The sequence below is a fragment of the Amblyomma maculatum genome, chromosome 3 (genome assembly GCF_055883805.1).
Source record: "Amblyomma maculatum isolate TAMU_Amacu chromosome 3, ASM5588380v1, whole genome shotgun sequence".
Lineage (NCBI taxonomy): Eukaryota > Metazoa > Arthropoda > Arachnida > Ixodida > Ixodidae > Amblyomma > Amblyomma maculatum.
The window spans coordinates 53,099,968-53,120,912 of record NC_139346.1 but is presented as its reverse complement, the minus strand read 5'-3'; the positions used below and the strand labels follow the sequence as shown (position 1 = coordinate 53,120,912).

The 20,945-nt window shown below is 47.7% G+C and overlaps 1 protein-coding gene across 2 annotated transcripts in view; it reads left to right on the top strand.

Moving 5' to 3' along the window:
• Positions 1-20,945, top strand: part of LOC146194771 (monocarboxylate transporter 9-like) — a 71,926-nt gene that overhangs the window by 39,351 nt on the left and 11,630 nt on the right. The window lies entirely within an intron of this gene.

Sequence of the window (20,945 nt, the reverse complement as noted above, 5' to 3'; positions counted from 1 at the left end):
AGCGACTACAAGGTTATTATTCGTCTTCGCGGGGGCCTTGACTGCTCCAAGATTCCTGCTCACGCTCTTCGCCAAGCCGTTCTGCAAGCCTCGAAAATCTGATAAATTTCGACCTAATCCCGTGAATAACACCCTCCTTATCAGCACGCCTAACATGCATCATACTGAAGCTTATCACAAGATTAAAGCCCTCCAGTTTAACAATACTACCTACGACGTTGCCACGCACGTCGCTGATCCCCTGAATTCGTGCAGAGGCATCATCCACGGAATTCCCTTGGACCATTCCGCAGAGGAAATCACTTCTAGTCTTCTTGACTTTGACCGGCACGATACCATCATTATGGGTCGGCGTATGGGCTCTACCGAGTCTGTTCTGATCACATTCCGAGGCATCAGAGTCCCCTATTACATACTTTATCAAGGATGTGTAACCCGCTGCGTTCCCTTCAGAACCAAGGTTGAAGCTTGCAACCTTTGTCGCAAGCTCGGCCATCGTCCGGACGTCTGCCCCGGTACAGGCCTTTCGCTGTGCCCGCGATGTGGAGCAAATAATCCAGCGACGGACCACGACTGTGAGCCCTCTTGCGTTATTTGTAAAGAAAACCATCAAACTGGCGCTCCGCAATGCAAGCGCCGTTTCAAGACGCGCGCTGCGTCTGCCAGGCCAGACAATGACCCCGCGTCCAGCGTTTGCAGTAAAGAAGCTAGCGTCCGGGGTCCCTCATCCGGCGTTCGTGACATAGTGTCTGGCGTTCGAGACCCCGAGTCTGAGGCATCTACGTCGAAAGCCAGTGAGTCCTCTGCTCGCATCAAGGAGACCCAGAAGGCGCTGTCGGTGCGGCAAGCCACACCCGAGAAAGGAGCCGGCCCTGCTAAAAAAGGTGAGTTGCCCGTCCAAGCAGCCTCCGCTACTTCACCTCATCCAACCCCTAACCCTCCAATTCTTCCCATTGCACCTCAAGAGGCAGTTAAACAATATATACGTTCCGCCGAATTTTGGTCAGAAGTTACTAGTAGAATCAACACCATAGCTGCCGAACAAATCGGAGCGATGCAGAAACAGCTCATACAATCCATGACCGAGATGATAGAAACCACGATCAACACACGCTTAGACAAACATGAAGCCGGCATCAACAAGCTTTTCGAACTTGTACCCCATCAGGAATTGCCTCGCAAGCAGCGCGTAGTTCAACCTGAAGCCTGCTCTCATTCAGCGTCTGCAGCTCAGCAACATGACACAGAACAATAGCACGCGAAAACGTCGGCAGCGATGCCAATCCACTACGCAAACAGAAACAATAATTTGGCAATGGAACTGCCGCAGCATACGCAGAAAACAAGCGCAACTAGCAGCATGTATCGCAAAGTCCCCTAATCCCCCGCATGCCATCGCTCTGCAAGAGACAGAAACAAATCGCATTCATATCCGTGGTCATCGGACGGCAGCCCTTACGTCACGTACGGCAATCCTCACACTCGCATCAATGCCGGTACTAGACCGCACACCGACAAGCACGCCCGACAGTAAAGACACTCAATATACCGCGATAGATCTCAGCTCACGCGGGCAAACAAGCAGCCTCACAATTATTACCATATACAGCAACCCTAAAAATAAAGGCAGATCTATTCCGGGAATCCTGGGCTCCTTTCGCACCTCACAACTCCTTATGGTGGGGGACTTTAATGTACGCCACACGCAATGGGGATACACCTCAGACGCACCCAAAGGTAACCTAATATATACCGCAATGGCTGATCATAACCTCGGCCTGATCACAAACCCCACTGTACCCACTCGCATCGGCAGTAGTGTCACTCGTGATACCACGCCGGACCTCACATGAGCCTCACCAAATTTAATTGTTAAATCTCGTATGGTGCTACAAGACAGCCTTGGGAGTGGCCACTTCCCAGTGTCCACTACTATCGCTTACGATTCCAAGATCTTCAGCCATCGCACACACCTTCTCACCGACTGGCATAAATTGTGCTCATACTTAGCAGCTGACTCTATCGAAGTCCCTACTGTCACCGACTGGACAGACCGCCTAGTGTAGGCCATCCGGGAGAACAGCAAACGCGTTAAAAATACTCCTACTGCACCGCAGGTTGATCCGCACCTGGCTCATCTATGGGAGGCCCGACAGGGACTTCTCAAACGCTGGCGTCACCGGCGACACAATCGTAAATTGAGACTCCGCATAGCCGCTCTCACTCGTGAGGCAGAAGAATACGCCAACGTCTTAGCCCGTGCAAACTGGGCAACATTTTGTAACGGCCTCAAGGGTACATTAAGCACTAAACGCACGTGGGCCCTCCTACGCGATCTTTTAGATCCAACAACCACTAAAGCACAGACACAAGTAAACACACAACGTCTGATACAGCTACAACTCCAAAAAGGCACCGACGTAATTGGTCAACTACGGGACACCTATATACCCATATCCCTTCAGTCAGCAGATCCACTAAATGCACCTCCGCCTAACTCCGAACTTGATGCTGACATCACTTTAAGTGAAGTTAGCCGAGCACTCTTTAAGATTCGCCGCTCCACGGCGCCAGGACCGGACGGCATAACGTACAAGGCATTACTCAATCTGGACGAAGTATCTCTCCAGGAACTCACGGAAATCTTTAATAACCACTGGCATGCTGGGACGCTCCCATCAACCTCGACCCACGCCAGCATGCGATTTATACCCAAACCGGGCAAATCCCTCACTCTTCAAAACCTGCGCCCTATATCCTTAACGAGTTGTGTCGCCAAGCTCTTCGATAATGTCATTCTCAATCGTCTGCAACCGTTCCTAGAAGCAACAGGCTTTCTCTCGAAAATCAAACTAGCGCACTTCAAAACAAGGACACAGAGAGAGAACGACAACACAGCGCTGACTTCAACTGGTTTTTATTAGAGAGTGACACATTATATATGTACGAAAAGTGGGCGTAAAGAATTGATAACAACTGCTCAGTTTGCACGTGGCGTAAAACACCGAACGCAAAGTTAAAAGACGCACGATAACAATATAGGTCAAAGCAAGGCAGAACGGCAACGGTATGAAAAATAAAGAAGCGAAAAACGGGGAGGCATGTAGGTAAAAGCAGTTAAAGATGGCATGATCCGAAGATACATAAACTAAAATCGAAAAAAGCCAAAAGGGGGACTAAGAGCGATAAAAGCCAAAAGGGGCATTAAGAGCGATAAAAGCCAATAGGGGCATTAAGAGCGATAAAAAAAAAACACAAAAGGGGCATTAAGAGCGACAAAAAAATCAAAAGGACAATTAAAAGCATTTCAAGACCAAAAGGGCATTAAAAACAGAATACCTAAAACAACCAAGGCCAGGCCGCTAGAGGCTGAGGAGTGTACCCGGAATCTAAACATTAAAACTACTGTGCGTCTGGTTCAGATATTCTAACTCGCGTTTAGTCAGGGCTATTGAGGGTGTGCTAACACAATTTTGACCTAGCTTTAGAATGTGAGCGGCTTCTATGATTTCGCGTGTTAACTGATGTGCATTTCTCGCAATGACAGTGCAATTATGAAGGGATGGCTCACAGGGCTGAGAAGGACACTTTAGGCAGTGAACACCAAGGTTTCTTTTCGCAGTATTGTAAACACTGTTTGAGTGTTCCATGAGTCGTTCGTTTAGGCAACGCCCGGTTTGCCCCACGTAGGCCTTGCCACAGCTCAGGGCAATCTTATAGACGGCACCAACTTGGCAGGGAACGAAAGGTGCCTGGTGCCTAACAGGGCAGGCTGGCTTTCGCACAGCCGGGGCATTGACTCTGCGGCAAAGCTTGGAAAGCTTATCAGGCGCCGAGAACACAACACGGACGCCTGCCTTTTTCCCAATCCGTTTGAGCCTGTGGGAAATAGTATGAAGGTAAGGCACCACAGCAACCTTGTGTTGATACTCAGGAACAGCTCTCACTTGACCCCTTTTAAGCTTCTGCAAGAGGGAGCCTGCTACTGAGGTCAGCAAATGCTCAGGGTAGCCAGCATTGATCAGCCGCTGGGTTTGCTCATCGATGCTCCGGCCCATAGAGTGTACACAGGACTTCATTAAGGCATTTGTGAAACAAAGGTTCACAATGCCCCTCTTGACAATCTTAGAATGGGCTGAACTGTAGGGCAACAAGGACTTGCCCCCTCTCGGCTGGTACCACCAGCACAGGTGGTCATCTGCCCTGGATGCCTAAAGTGTCCTTCTCAGCCCTGTGAGCCATCCCTTCATAATTGCACTGTCATTGCGAGAAATGCACATCAGTTAACACGCGAAATCATAGAAGCCGCTCACATTCTAAAGCTAGGTCAAAATTGTGTTAGCACACCCTCAATAGCCCTGACTGAACGCGAGTTAGAATATCTGAACCAGACGCACAGTAGATTTAATGTTTAGATTCCGGGTACACTCCTCAGCTTCTAGCGGCCTGGCCTTGGTTGTTTTAGGTATTCTGTTTTCAATGCCCTTTTGGTCTTGTAATGCTTTTAATTGTCCTTTTGATTCTTTTGTCGCTCTTAATGCCCCTTTTGTGTTTTTTTTTTATCGCTCTTAATGCCCCTATTGGCTTTTATCGCTCTTAATGCCCCTTTTGGCTTTTATCGCTCTTAATGCCCCTTTTGGCTTTTATCGCTCTTAGTCCCCCTTTTGGCTTTTTTCGATTTTAGTTTATGTATCTTCGGATCATGCCATCTTTAACTGCTTTTACCTACATGCCTCCCCGTTTTTCGCTTCTTTATTTTTCATACCCCTGCCGTTCTGCCTTGCTTTGACCTATATTGTTATCGTGCGTCTTTTAACTTTGCGTTCGGTGTTTTACGCCACGTGCAAACTGAGCAGTTGTTATCAATTCATTACGCCCACTTTTCGTACATATATAATGTGTCACTCTCTAATAAAAACCAGTTGAAGTCAGCGCTGTGTTGTCGTTCTCTCTCTGTGTCCTTGTTTTGAAGTGCGCTAGTTTGATTTTCAACATGAATTACCAACTAGCCCGTTCTTCCACCCTTGCAAGTTACATTTCTAGTTCCTCGGGCCCTTTTATGTGTTTCTCTTCCGACCCATCTCGCCTCGTTGCTCTCTTGGCAGCTGCTGTTTGCCGTGCACGTTCTCTGGCTTATTGCATTCGTGTAAAGTTGCTTCCTCACGGAATTAAGGCTTTCCTAGGAGGCTTTCAACCATCCCTTCATCATGGCACAAGAATCATGAAGATACTTCGGTCCGAGTGGCAACGATAAGCACGTTTCTACCGTGAGGCTCTGTACCTGCACCTTCACCGCGTCGACAGCTCTCGAAGAACGAAGATGAAATGGCGTGAGCTTTCTGCGCTCGCTGACAGAACTGCTGAAGCCCTATGGCAGTATGAGCTCTGCTGCCTTCGTGCCAACACACCGAAACAGCAAGCAAGCCTCAATAACAAGGTGCACACGCTTGGGAATGTGGTGCTGCCAGACAAAGTGACTCGTGTTCTCAGCCTGGGCCCGAAATACGCCGTCGAACCAAAGAAGTCACCCCCGGAACTACTCAGCATGGTGAGACAGGTCGCAAAACATGCTCCGGACTCTGAATTTTCTAGCTGTTTGTCTGAAGGTGTTCAAGTGTTGTCGCGTTACAAGTTAAGTGACAAAACTAGGCCCTTCAATTATGTCGCTTCATTTTTAAGAGGACATCAGCTCTCGTTATTGGTGGCAGACAAAGAAGATGGCTTTGTTGTCCTGCCCAAAGGTTTGTTTGGTGAAAAGGCAGCTGCAGCTCTAGCTTCTGTTTTCATACGGCGCGATAAGGTTTCCCTTTCCAGGGTAAAATCAAACGCTAAGCAAGTTTGCAAGCGCTTAAATCTTGACCGACTGGTTGCTAGCATAGATGCAGCAGACAAGAAAAGCTTGGACGTATTTTTCGCTGCGAAGACGCATAAAGTTGACTGTCCATTGCGGGCAATTGTCACCGAGAAAGGCACTTGGCAGAAATCCCTGGGGTTATTCCTCCAAACAAAACTCAAAGTGCTGACAGTAGATGATCCTTTCCTTCTGAGAGATTCGAGACAGGTTTTTCACTTCTTAAAAGACACCACTGATGTTCTAATGCCTTTTTCAGTCAATATTAAGGATCTTTACTATTCACTTCCACACGACAAGCTTCTTTTGTGTGTTGAAAGTTGTATCGATGCTTTCGGATCCGTTACCTTCCAGAATTCTTGTGGCATCTCGGTGAGCGGCTTCTTGGAACTTTTGACAGTTTACCTTAGCTCAACTTTTGTTTCATGGGATGAAAGCATTTTTATTCAAAAGAGCGGAGTGTGCATTGGCTCCTGCATTGCTCCAATATTAAGTGATATATATCTCGCCCATCATGACCGACTATTAGAACAGCAGCTATCTTCGTCAGCTGCTGTAAAGATTTTCAGATTTGTCGATGACTACTTAATCCTTTTGGCTAGTAATGAATGTACTTTTCAGAGCTCAGTTTCAGAAGTGCTTTCTCGCTTTGAACAGTGCCTCTCTCCCCTTGTTTTGACCGATGAGGTACCGGATAAGGGAGCTTTACGCTTTCTTGATTTAAGGCTATCCAGGGCAGATGACCACCTGTGCTGGTGGTACCAGCCGAGAGGGGGCAAGTCCTTGTTGCCCTACAGTTCAGCCCATTCTAAGATTGTCAAGAGGGGCATTGTGAACCTTTGTTTCACAAATGCCTTAATGAAGTCCTGTGTACACTCTATGGGCCGGAGCATCGATGAGCAAACCCAGCGGCTGATCAATGCTGGCTACCCTGAGCATTTGCTGACCTCAGTAGCAGGCTCCCTCTTGCAGAAGCTTAAAAGGGGTCAAGTGAGAGCTGCTCCTGAGCATCAACACAAGGTTGCTGTGGTGCCTTACCTTCATACTATTTCCCACAGGCTCAAACGGATTGGGAAAAAGGCAGGCGTCCGTGTTGTGTTCTCGGCGCCTGACAAGTTTTCCAAGCTTTGCCGCAGAGTCAATGCCCCGGCTGTGCGAAAGCCAGCCTGCCCTGTTAGGCACCAGGCACCTTTCGTTCCCTGCCAAGTTGGTGCCGTCTATAAGATTGCCCTGAGCTGTGGCAAGGCCTACGTGGGGCAAACCGGGCGTTGCCTAAACGAACGACTCATGGAACACTCAAACAGTGTTTACAATACTACGAAAAGAAACCTTGGTGTTCACTGCCTAAAGTGTCCTTCTCAGCCCTGTGAGCCATCCCTTCATAATTGCACTGTCATTGCGAGAAATGCACATCAGTTAACACGCGAAATCATAGAAGCCGCTCACATTCTAAAGCTAGGTCAAAATTGTGTTAGCACACCCTCAATAGCCCTGACTAAACGCGAGTTAGAATATCTGAACCAGACGCACAGTAGTTTTAATGTTTAGATTCCGGGTACACTCCTCAGCCTCTAGCGGCCTGGCCTTGGTTGTTTTAGGTATTCTGTTTTTAATGCCCTTTCGGTCTTGTAATGCTTTTAATTGTCCTTTTGATTCTTTTGTCGCTCTTAATGCCCCTTTTGTGTTTTTTTTTATCGCTCTTAATGCCCCTATTGGCTTTTATCGCTCTTAATGCCCCTTTTGGCTTTTATCGCTCTTAGTCCCCCTTTTGGTTTTTTCGATTTTAGTTTATGTATCTTCGGATCATGCCATCTTTAACTGCTTTTACCTACATGCCTCCCCGTTTTTCGCTTCTTTATTTTTCATACCCCTGCCGTTCTGCCTTGCTTTGACCTATATTGTTATCGGGCGTCTTTTAACTTTGCGTTCGGTGTTTTACGCCACGTGCAAACTGAGCAGTTGTTATCAATTCTTTACGCCCACTTTTCGTACATATATAATGTGTCACTCTCTAATAAAAACCAGTTGAAGTCAGCGCTGTGTTGTCGTTCTCTCTCTGTGTCCTTGTTTTGAAGTGCGCTAGTTTGATTTTCAACATGAATTACCAACTAGCCCGTTCTTCCACCCTTGCAGGCTTTCTCTCTCATGTTCAATTTGGATTCCGCCCAAACCTCTCGGCCCAAGACGTACTTCTCGCCCTTAAAGAGTCTCTCTTACACACTAAGCGCCGTACAGCCTCTACGCGCGCCATACTGGCCCTGGATATTCACAAGCCATTCGACACGATAAGCCATGACCATATCCTGACGACATAGCCACCACGGGCTGCGGCACGCGCATATGGCAGTATGTTCGGGCCTTTCTTCAGGGACGCGCGGCACAACTTTACCTTCGTGATATTGCCTCCCAGCCTTTCCCCCTGTCTAACCGCGGAACACCTCAAGGAGCGGTGCTATCACCGCTACTTTTTAACGTGGCCCTAGCGCCATTAGCAAAGGCCCTTGCTCTATCCCAGAGCTCCACACAGCCTTATATGCAGATTATATAACCCTCTAAACAACAGGCGGATCCCTTCGAACAGCCCAGGATATCTTGCAGTCTGCCATAGACATCACCATCATCTATCTAGAAAACACAGGCCTCCGATGCTCTCCACCTAAATCGGAACGAATGCAGCTTAAACCCATACCCGGAGATCCCCCCATTGAACTTCACATGTACGGAAACCCCGTGCCCATTGTGTCTCAGACGAAGATTCTCGGCCTTCTCATTAACAACGCACTTGATGCAACCGCCACCCTTCAACTCTTGCAAAGACAGACCAAGCAGGTTGCTGGATTAATCAGGCGTGTGGCTGCGCGCAACCATGGGCTGTCGGAACGCGAAACCCACAATATGACCAATGCATTATTCATTAGCCGAATCACATACCTCCTCCCATATCATATACTCACTCAGCGCCAAGCAGAACAGGCGGACATCCTAATACGCATGGCCGTAACCTCCGCCCTACGTCTTCCACGGACGGTTAGCACAGAACATCTGCTGGCCACTGGTACTCACAATACCGTTAACGAATTAATAGAAGCTGAACGCACCAACCAATTAGTCCGCCTGAGTGGCACGGAAACAGGACAATGCCTACTGCGACAACTCCGTCTCAATCCACAAATCGCCACCCCAGCAAGTGCTACACCTTTCATTATCTCTCCGGGCACGCAGGATCACATATACCAGAAGCCCCTACCACGCAACATGGGCGCTTGCCTTTATCAGGGAAGGCGGAAAGTTAGAGCCAGCTATTACACCAAAAGATACCGCAACCGCTCTGATATCCTCTATGTCGACGCGGCAGGGAATTCTAAAGGAGGATATTTCACTGCAGTCGCTGCCTACGAAGATGGCAGGGTGGGGGCCGCCGCCACTGTCCGAACTAATTCGCCTGCAGAAGCGGAAGGAGCCGCCATCGCACTCGCGCTTGCCCATTCAGCCATTGACAAAGACATTACCGAAATTTGTACATATTCTCAGGCGGCATACCGCCACTGCCTAAACGCCGTGGCGACACCGGCCGCGCATCATATTCTTACCACCGCCACCTCTCTCGACCGAACGGTTAATCTAACGTGGATCCCAGGGCATGCCTCGATCCCCGGTAATGATCGCGTTCATGCGCTGGCTCGAGAACTCTCTACCCGAGCCCTGGATGATCAGGCATCCAACTCCGCGCAGGAGGCCGCATCGGTCCTTTCTACATACCACCAAATCACATTCTACAAACACAAGCGCATGACACTGCCACCACCCCACAGCACCTTATCACACTTATCCAGTACTACATGGCGACAATTGCAGACGGATTGTTTCATTTCCCCCTACCGTATCTCATGCCTTCACCCTGGCTTTCCCCCTCACTGCGACACCTGTGGCGAGCCAAAATCCTCACTTTTCCACTACCTGTGGAAATGACCTTCCCCCAGGCAGTGCCCCCCATCCCCCGTCCCACCTTTTCTTCCTGGGAAGCTGCTTTACGGACAGCTCAACCCGCCGGTCAGAAATAGCTGGTAGATCGGGCTCTATGTGAAGCAAAAGCCCGTGGACTCCTGGACTAGTAGGGGACCACCCTGGCAGCCTTTTTTTTATTAAATAAAGTTCTTTCCATCCATCCACATGCCCTTTTGTTTCGTCCTCAGACACATTGGTGTTATTGATACCTCTCTACTTGACTGGTTTTCATCAGTTTTAGGCACTGAATGCTTGGCCGAAATGCACCTCTTTTCTTTAATGAATACTGTGTCGGAGTACCCTAGTTCGAACCCGACCTCTGCGGCTGTGTTTCGATAGAGGCGAAACGAAGAGGCGTTCGTGTGCTGTGCGATGTCAGCGCACGTTAAAGATCCCCAGGTGGTCGAAATTACTCCGTAGCCTTCCACTACAGCTCTACTTTCTATCCACTTTCACTCCCCCTTCCTCCCCTCACTTACGGCGCAGTCAGCTACTTCCCTTACGGTGCTGTTCAGGTGTCCACAACTGCAAGTGTGAGAGATACTGCGCCTTTCCTTTCCTGTGAACTAAATAAAAAAAACACTATAGTTAGTGTGCTTCTCACTTAGCCTTTAGAAAGACTATGAGCAGTTCTAACTGCATGACATGCTCTTTCGGGTTTCAATATAAGCACGTACTCTGACTGCATAGGTATACGGTTTATTATAAAATTTTGAATTTTTTTTAAGGTTATCATTACTATCTCTATATGCTTACTTCCGCTACCGCTGATTAATTTGATTGGTTGATTTATAGGAAGGGAAAGGCGCGGTAACTGTCTCACTTCTTTTTTGGGGACACCACAACCACACCGTAAGGGAAGGGAGGAAGGTGGGAGTGAAAGTGGAAAGAGAGAAAGAGGAGCCGTAGTTGAGGGCTGCAGAGTAATTTCGACCACCTGGGGATCTTTAACGTGCGCTGACATCGCACAGCACACGGACGCCTCTTCATTTCGCCTCCATACCGAAGCACAGCCGCCGAGGTCGGGTTCGAACCTGGGTACTCCGGCACAGTAGTCGCGCGTCTTACTGCACCACCCCGGCGGGGCCCGCTGGGGTGGCGGGGTGGTTACGGCGCTCGACTGCTGTGCCCAAGCACGCAGGATTGAGCACCAGCCTCGGCGGCAGCTTTTCTATGGAGGCGAAAAGCAAGGCGCCCGTGTGCTGTGCGATGTCAGCGCACGTTAAAGAACTCCAGGTGGTCTAAATTTCCGGAGTCCTTCACTACGCCATCCCTCATAGCTTGAGTCGCTTTGGGACGCTAAACCTCAAAATTTAATCAATTCAAAATGTGTTTTCTTCCCCCTGGGAGATTAAGTGATTTACGTAAACACGTTTCGTGTGCTGCTCATGTAACAAAATAAATAAAAATTTAGATCGTGTTCTGTTACCCATTACAGATCTTACGGTTATTTTGTCTCTTGATCATTAGAATCAATAATTTTACTGAGACCCCTGTTCTAATATGCTCCCCCTTTACCCATCTTAATTGCATTTAGACATAAAATACGAAATGCCACGTACCTTAGGAATGTGTGTGAGCAGTTTACAACTCCTACTTGAAGGTGTTAAGCAGGAGCCATTTCAAAGTAACCTTACAGGGTAAGTGTGCCGATTGAGAAAACGAGATCAACACGTAACGAAAACCATTCGCCGAGTTATGTACTGCATATGTCCGACGCTCACAGGTCTCGAATTAGACTTGCTCTGCTTGGCACGCACCCTTGCTTTAGAATGCGGCCAAGCTGAGACGCGATGTCACTACCTCGAACACGCTATGTTAGTTTCATAGCACATTGATAGAGGGCAACAGTTGATTACAGCAACGTAAAGAAACCTCGGATCGAAGAAAGAGACCGGAACGAATTGGCCGAGATACCAAAGCTAATCAATAAGCGCAAGGTGGCCGATATAAGGAAGTATAACATGGAGAAAATTGAGCATGCTGTAAAGGACGGGGGAAGCCTTAAAGCGGTATAGAAGAAATTGGGCATAGGCAAAAGCCAGATGTACGCGATAAGGGACAAGGCGGGCAACGTCATCACGAATATGGATAAGATTGTCAAAGCAGCCAAAGAGTTCTATACAAATCTCTACAGTAGCCAAAGTAGTCAGGACCGTAATGAGATTGGCGGTAGGGAAAAACATTCAGACGTTCCACCAGTGACGAGGTCAAGAAAGTATTAGAAACTACGAAAAGGGAGAAATCAGCTGGAGAGGATTAAATAACTGCGGATTTGATGAAGGACGGGGGGGGGATATCGTGTTAAAAAAACTGGCCACCTTGTATACGCAGTGCCTGGTGTCATTGCAGGTACCGGAACCATGGAAGAATGCAAACGTTATCCTCATTCATAAGAAAGGGGACTCTAAGGACCTTAAAAATTACAGACCAATCAGCTTACTGTCTGTTACGTATAAGGTATTTACTAAGGTAATCGCTAATAGAATCAGGACAACGTTAGACTTTAATCAAGCAAAGGATCAAGCATGGTTTCGGAAACGGTACTCTACTATCGATCATATCCATACCATCAATCAGGTGATAGAAAAATGCTCGGAATATAACCAGCCCTTATACATAGCATTCATTGATTACGAAAAAGCATTTGAATCAGTTGAAACCTCGGCGGTAAATCAGGCATTGCTAAATCAGGGGGTAGACGAGCCGTACGTGAAAGTGCTGGAAGATATATATAGTGGCTGCACAGCAACCATAGTTCTGCATAAAGAAAGTAACAAAATTACCATAAAGAAAGGTGTTAGGCAAGGAGACACAATTTCCCCAGTACTATTCACAACTTGCTTAGAGGAAGTATTCAGAGACTTGGAATGGGAGCAGTTAGGGATAAGGGTAGATGGAGAATACCTCAGTAATCTGCGATTTGCTTATGACATTGCCTTGCTAAGCAACTCGGGAGATAAAATAAAAATATTGATTGATGACCTAGACAGGAAAAGTAGAAAGGTAGGCTTGAAAATCAATATGCAGAAGACTAAGGTAATGTTCAACAGCCTCGGGAAGGAACGGCAGTTTACATTAGGTAGCGAAGTACTGGAAGTAGTAGGCGAATATGTATACTTAGGACAGGTAGTAACCGGAGATCCGGACCATGAAAAGGAAATAACAAGAAGAATAAGATTGGGATGGAGCGCATTCGCAAGCACTCGCAGATTATGTCTAGCAGCTTACCGGTATCGCTAAAGAGGAAAGTATATAACATTTGCGTCTTACCTGTACTCACCTATGGCGCTGAAACGTGGAGGCTAACCAAGAGAGTTCTACTTAAGTTGAGGACAACCCAGAGGGCTATGGAATGAAAAATGGTAGGGGTAACATTAAGAGATAGGAAGCGTGCAGAGTGGGTCAGAGAAATAACTCAAGTTACCGACATTCTAGTGGAAATTAAGAAGAAGAAATGGACATGGGCAGGACGTGAAGTGCGAAGAGAGGATAACCGATGGTCGCTTAGGGTAACAAACTGGATTCCAAGGGAAGGAAAGCGTAGCAGGGGGCGGCAGAAAGTTAGGTGGGCGGATGAGATTAAGAAGTTCGCAGGGGTCAGGTGGATGCAGCTAGCACATAACCGGGTTAAGTGGAGAAATATGGGAGAGGCCTTCACCCTGCAGTGGGTATAGTCAGGCTGATGATGATGATGATGAAAGAAACCTCACGTAAAGCTCCAACACCAACTGTCAATGGCCGCAAGTCTACAAAACTAACGACGGTGGAAATAAGAACACCCGATATTAAATCGAGGAATACGAGATAAGCTGTTACGCTAAGGAACAAGTGCCAAGTATAATAATATAACCATCATGGGCACGCTCACGTTTTGCTGTGATCAGCTTTTTTTTGTTTTTGCTCTGAAGCGTGTTGTCCAGTTCAGTGGAGTAAAGACAAAATGAAACTGCAGAGAATTTACCGCCCGGTGACATGCAAAACGGAAAGCATCGAAATTCTTTTTTGTTAATGCTCGTGGTAAACTGCTCCGCAAACTTTGTGTAGAGGCACCATTTTAGAGTACCCGAATAATAGAAAACGAGCGCTGGTAACTCTTTTGGAGCTCAGCCAAAGGTCCACACGGCTACATTTACCACCAAGACTCACATGTATCGTGAACGCTCTGCTCAGCATTATATTGAGCACTAGAGATGCTGGCAAACCGAACGTACTGTCGTTATTAGAATTTATTTATTATTCAATTGCTCCGTTTTTGTTAGCGACTGAGTGTTATCGGGGGTCTTTCGTATGGGCCAGGACTTATCGACTACACCTTATTTTTATGACAACCAACATTTTAATTATGACAAACGGCAACAAGGACATTCCTTTTATTTGACCTGTTTTGAAATTCGAGAAATGAAGCTGCATGTACTTGCAAACAGACTTAACTCAGCTCCCCTCTAGTTAGTATATAATTCAGTAATTTTATTGATCACTTTATTATTTTTTAACATTATTAGCATTTAATTTAGCACTTTTATTGGAATACTATTTAGGAATAAACAAATAAGTATTCTGTTTGGCAAACGGTTGCTATCTAATCTTTGATTCGAGAGCTTTTCACTAGAAACAGCAAATCGTAAAGTAAAAAGCAATAAGTACACCAGACTTGACTTTTAAAATATTTCCAATCTTTTGCGGTATGGTCATGTATCTTTCTTCAGGTGGCTTTATCAGAAATTCGAAATATCTTTCAGTTGGTCGAATAGAACAATTCATCAAATTCGCTAAATATATATAGACATATTTTTTGTGTCTCCTGGGCTACCACGTGTGCTAAAGTCTGGCATTCAGGTTTGTAAAACCGCTCGTCTAGGCTCACATATGGTGCGGCATTCAGGCCTACCTAAACGTTTTGTCTACCGAGCAGGTTTGCGAAATGACATGAACGGCACCAAATAGCCTTTACGGACACCGGATTTCAATTCTGTTCAGGTTGTTATTCTTTTTTTTTTCCGAACAGAAGGATAAAACCATTTCTCTCATTTTTATTATATTGTTACGGCAACTATTTGTCGACACTTGCGCTGCAATGGCCAGAACTCAGCGCATTTACTTCAAGGGCCGTCGAGCATCCACACTGTCTGCGTCGTCGTCTTCTGGACCAGCCCTTGATCTTTCACGCGTTCCTCGCTCGTTGTCGTCGTCCTCTGCGAGCACCTCACTTGACCAGTTTTGTGTTCCCCGGTAACACTATCAGCCTTGGCGAAAGGCAACGTTCCGACGGTGCGTGTTAGGCGTGCAGTGTGGAGTTGGAATAATATGGCTTGAGGCGGGCCAAAAGCCATATTTCGGATGTGCGTGTAGCGAACGGTGACATTGGGCAGGGCGGTATAGTATCATATGCTGGTTGGTCACTGGACGTAATACACGGTAAGGACCTTTGTGGCAGAAATCTTTCGCACAACCACACATGGCAAGACGGGAGCAGGAGCAACACCAGAGATCTGGAAGGATCATGAACATCGTGGTAATGAGCGTCGTAACTGGGTTTTTGAGCCTTTTTTGAAGGCAGCCAGCATGTGACGAGCAATCTGCTGGGCGGCAGTGGCTCCGGCGACAATACAGCAGGCATAAGTACTGACTGGGTCATTTGTGGGAATCAAAGTGTCGAAGGGCTGCAAGGGGTCTCTTCCAAAGAGAAGATAGAATGGAGATTACTCAGCAGTATCATGGCGCGACTAGCTGTATTCGAGGGTGGCAAATGGCAGCGTAATATTCCAGTCGCGGTGACTGTCGGATACACACATGGCGAGCATGTCGGTGAGTGTGCGTTTAAGACGTTACGTAAGGCCGTTCGTCTGAGGGTGATAGGACGTGTAGAATTTGTGACGAGTGGAGCACGCACGCAATATTTCGTCAACAACTCGGGAAAATAAACAGCAGCCACGGCTGGCAAGTATTTGACGGGGACCTCCGTGGTGGAATATGACGTCCTGCAGAAGTAAGTCAGCAACGTCAGAGGCACCGCTGGTTGGAATGGTGCTAGTAATCAGGTACCGCGCAACATAATCGGTGGCCACAACGATCCATCTGTTTCCCGAGGAGAACTCTTGGAAGTTCCTTAGGAGGTCAAGGCCGACACATGAAAATGCCTCCGTCGAGATGGCAATCAACTGCAGGTGTCCGGTAGGCAGAAAACGGGAACAATGACAGAGGTCGTAAGCGGCTACATATTGTTGGACGGAGCGATAGAGGCCAGGCCACAAGAAACGCCGCCGCATGCGGTCGTATATGCGTTAGAGGCCACGACGACTAGCTGTGGAACGTCGTGCTTTGATGAAGAACTGCAGAGCGTAGATGTTGGGAACGACCAGCAAGTGCACAGCGCCATCAGGTTCCATGTTCCGGCGGTACAGCGTGTTCCCATGCAGCTACAACATAGGGAGGTGTCACGGCTCTCAGTTCGGAGGCAGCCAATGACAGAGCGAAGCGATGGGCCCAAGTGTTTTTTTTTTTCAGCGATATGAGAGAAGTCAGATATAGCGAATACGCAGGGATCCGGCTCATGGTAAGAAGGGGAAGAGGAATCGAAGGGTAAACGTGACATGCCATCTGCATTCTGAAGGAGCCGAAAGGATGTCTGTATAACGGGAAGTGTATACTCCTGCAAACGCAATGCCCAGCGGCCGAGGCGCCAAGCAGGATCTTCAAGGAAAGACAGCCAACACAAGGCGTGTTGGTCGGTAATAACAGGGAAAGGTAGGAATTTCCAAATGGCACAAACAAAAGCCAGGCACTCTTGGCACTCTTGTTCCGTAATAGAACAGTTCGGCTCCGCTGAAGAGAGAAGGCGGCCGGCGTACGAAATCACGCAATGTTGGCCGCTTTGTCGCTGTACAAGAATGGCACCAATCCCGTGGCCGCTGGCGTCGGTACGAAGTTCCGTCGGTGCAGACGGGTCGAAATGGGCCAACACAGGACGATTGGTGAGAACAGCGATGAGGCTGGAGAATGCGTTAACTTGCTGAAGTCCCCGAGAAAAAGGAGAGTCTTTCTTTAGCAAGTTGGTGAGAGGGTGAGCGATGACTGCGAAGTTCCGGACAAATGGACGAAAATAAGAACAGAGTCCAAAAAAACTGCGGACATAGCGAGGTTAACGGGTAGATGGAAGAGCAGTGACAGTGCGAACTTTGTTGGAATCGGGTTCCACGCCGGTGGCATTCACCAAATGGCCAAGCGCTTTCTGTTCACGGACATCAAAATTGCACTTCTTTGAAATAAGTGCAGTACTGCGGAAAAGTGCCAAGATGAAAGAAATGCGACTAAGCTGACTTTCAAACGAGGGCGAAACAACAATCACGTCATCCAAAAAACATAAACAAGTTGTCCACTTGAAGCCGCCAAGTAAGGAGTCCATCATTCGCTCAAACGAGGCAGGGGCGTTACAAAGTGCACAAGGTATGACCTTAAATTGGCAAAGTCCATCGGGTGTGACGAAACCTGACTTCTAGTGGTCTTGTTCGTCATCAGATTTGCCAGTAGCCTCTATGCAGTTCAATGGAGGAAAACTAGCGGGCTACATGTAAAAAGTCAAAGGCGTCATCTATTCGTGGAAGCGGGTAGACATCCTTGTTTGTAATCTTGTTCAGATATCAATAGTCGACGCGAAAGCGCCAAAGGCTGTCTTTTTTAACAAGCACGCCAGGCGATGCCATGGGCAGTTCGAAGGTTCCATAATATTGTTCACCAACATTTTGTCGACCTCCTGCTGGATGTCTTGGCGCTCAGAAAGGGGGCCACAATAAGGGCTCCGATGTACAGGTCTGGCATCGCAGGTGTCAATGCGGTGGGTCACAACTTAAGTTTGACCCAGAGGACCGGTACAAATTCAAAAATGTTGCGAAGGACATCAAAAGGTTGTGAAGGTCCTGAGCGTTTTCTGGGCTGCAGTCGGAAGTCATCATCGGGGAAATAGGGTCTGTAATGGTGGTAAGCAATGCGAAGGTGGGCCAGGAGTGAGAGCAGATAGGGAGAAGTCTGTGAGAGGGGACAAGGTAGCAAGTTGTATTCCTTCGGAGAGAACTCGGGGCTATAGGATGAAGTTAAGGACAGGAAGGGTGTGCTATTATGTGTAACGCGGACGATGAGGTGGGGAAGAACGACGTTACGGTGGATAAAGACCTCGGTGATGGGGCAAGCAACATTGTCACCATCAAGCACAGGCGGAAAATGTGACAGTGTAGGGAAACAGCAGAGTCGCGGGGCAGGCGAGCGAACTCATTGGAGAGAAGTTGGGATGTAGGCTTGAGGAACTTCTGAGTAGACACTGAGGTTCAAACGAAGGCCGCAGGAGCGGTCGATAACGGCAGTGTGGGATGTTAAAAAGTCAAGACCGAGGATCACATTGTGAGGGCACTGGTTGAGGACGGTGAACAAAACAGGGATACCATAAGCAGCAAGGGCGACCTGGGCGGTGAACACCCCATAGACGGCAGCAGTACTGCCATCGGCAACACGAAAGGTGGGCAAACCGACTGGTGTCTGCACTTTTATGAGGCGGCAGCAAAATGATGGACTCATGACCGAGACCTGGGCGCCAGTGTCAGTGAGTGCAGAGACAGGAACACTATCCACATAGAGGGAGAGGAGATTACAGGGCGAAACAGTGGGCTGTAGAGGACTACCAACTCGAGGTACTAATGCATCGTCATCTTAAAGAGGCCTGCGGAGGATCGTGAGAAACCGCGAGGAGGAAGAGCTGGACGGGAACCGCGGACTGGCGGGGAGGGAGAGCGGCTGGGCGCAGAAGTAGGCTGAGGGTTCTCGGTGCGAGGTAGCTCATAACGAGGCGCGAAACGGCGAACGGCCATAGTCGGGATAGCGGTCAATGTAGGGGAAAGGTCGAGGTCGTGGGGATAAGCGGCTGCACCGAGAGGTGTGACCTGCACATCAACACGTGAAACAGATCGACCTGTTATCAGGGCTACACTACACATCAACATTGCGTATCGGTAACGTTGTCTCTCGGTGTTTTGGAGCGTAGTGGAAGCGACCATGGGAGGGACGGGGCTCGAACTCTGGTGTTCCATTGTGTGGTACAGGGGACACTCAAATTGGCAACCTCCTGACGGAGATGGCTTGAATAAGAGATACAGTAGCCATGTTGCTCTCCGAGAAGGGCGGGGGCAGATGGAGCAGCGGCGAGTGCTTCCAGTTCACGACGAATCAATGCGATGCACGTTTTAAGGGTTTGAAGGCTGCCTTAGAGTCGACGGATACTCGCACGTGGAGCTAGCGGCGCTGTTTGGGAGCCGGTCGAAGTGTATTGCAATGTGCCGGTGCTTGGCCTGGTATAATCGACAAACCTGTAGAACGGAGCCAACCGTAGAACAGTCCCGACAGAGTAGCAGGCTAAATGCATCCTCGGCTATGCCTTTGATGATGTGCGCCACCTTATCAGCTTCGGTCAAAGCTTTATCAACTTTATGTCACAGCGCAAAAACTTCTTGGATATAGGTGATGTAAAACTCGGTAAATGTGGGAGGGCGGTTTGCAAGGTCCCTCGTGGCGATGAGCTTACGGCCAACAGGCTTTCCGAATAGGTCACAAAGATTTTTTTTTTGCAAACATCCCAGAAGGGAATGTCTTCTTTGTGAATTTCAAACCACAGGCGTGCGGTGCCGTTGAGGTAGAAATGACATTGGCTAACATCAGCGTGGGGTCCCACATGTTGCGCTGGCTAACACCTCATACAGCGAGAGCTAGTCTTCGGCATCAACCTCATCTGTACCGCACAATGGGGTAGGGTCAGGGGGGGGGGGGGTGGGACACGATGACAGTGGTTGTTGCCGATATTGATGGAGCAGCTTCGGTAGACATCGCGACGGTTCCGAGGAGCTGCGGGGACCCAGCGTAGACCCGCGACCTCCACCTACGACGATACGGGAAGTATTTGTCGGGACTTGCGCTGTGAACGTCGGTGCATAGATTTCGAGGGTCATCGAACATCCACACTGTATGCGGCGTTGTCTTCTCCTATAATAGCCCTTTATGTTTCATGCGTTTCTCGGTCGTGGTAGTTGTTGTTTGCGAGCACACTATATACGTCGTCAGTCACTCGCTCCCTCGTACCAATATAACGCCTGCGAGAAATGTTTTGCCCATGTGTGGCGCAGTCCGTCACGTTTTTATAAATATAAGCTCCAGGTGTTCTGTAGGAGTGTCGTAGTAAAAAAAAATAGTTAGATTTTAATTTTTGCTCAAGGGCGCTGGCAACGCAGGAGGAAAGCGTTATATTAAGGGAGAAACTTTTTCATAGTTTGTATGTGGATATTATGCCTTTTACCAGAATGTTGGCAAAAATATTATAGCACGTGCTAATTGGCTGAAATTGCAACTTTAAGGAGATAAAGAATATCTTTATTAGAGGAAACACACCATACTACTTTTTTACTTCCAGAGAAGAGCCTGAAGTGGCTGAGGAAGCAATTTTGCATAAATAGAGTGTTCAATATATGCTAACGCTAATTATTAGTACTAATGATTTGCTGAAACGCTTTGAGGAATTTAGCATATATCCTGTACTAACATTTATTAACAAAGACGTTTAATTTAAAAATCATTTACGAATAAAAAAATAAACTTCACCCATTTTAATACAGGTCATGGTATTAATGTGATCCAGAAAACAATATAGGCACAGATGTGGGTAATGTATTTTAAACGTTTGACGGGTTATTAACCCTTGAGTGTGCTCTGTTTCACAACAAAGGTATAACACTTGGTTCAAATTTAATGGACGTCAAGAAAAGCTCGGTGTTTGTATGAAGATATCAAGAGACCAAAAAAAAGTCGTCAGATATTGGGTACCTATGTGTACTTGTTTTTTCCTGGAAATGTATTAATGTCTCATTGCTTTGCACGAGAAACTTGCCTCAATATATAGTTTTATTTAACGTACTAAACACTGCATTGACTCAACACGCTGATACTACCTGGTAGCGTGTATCCGTTCTCTCAACGGTGGATGGATGGAATATAGGAGCGTCCCCTTTGAAACGGGGTGGTAGCAGTACCTATCATGCTCATGTTTCTCCCTATA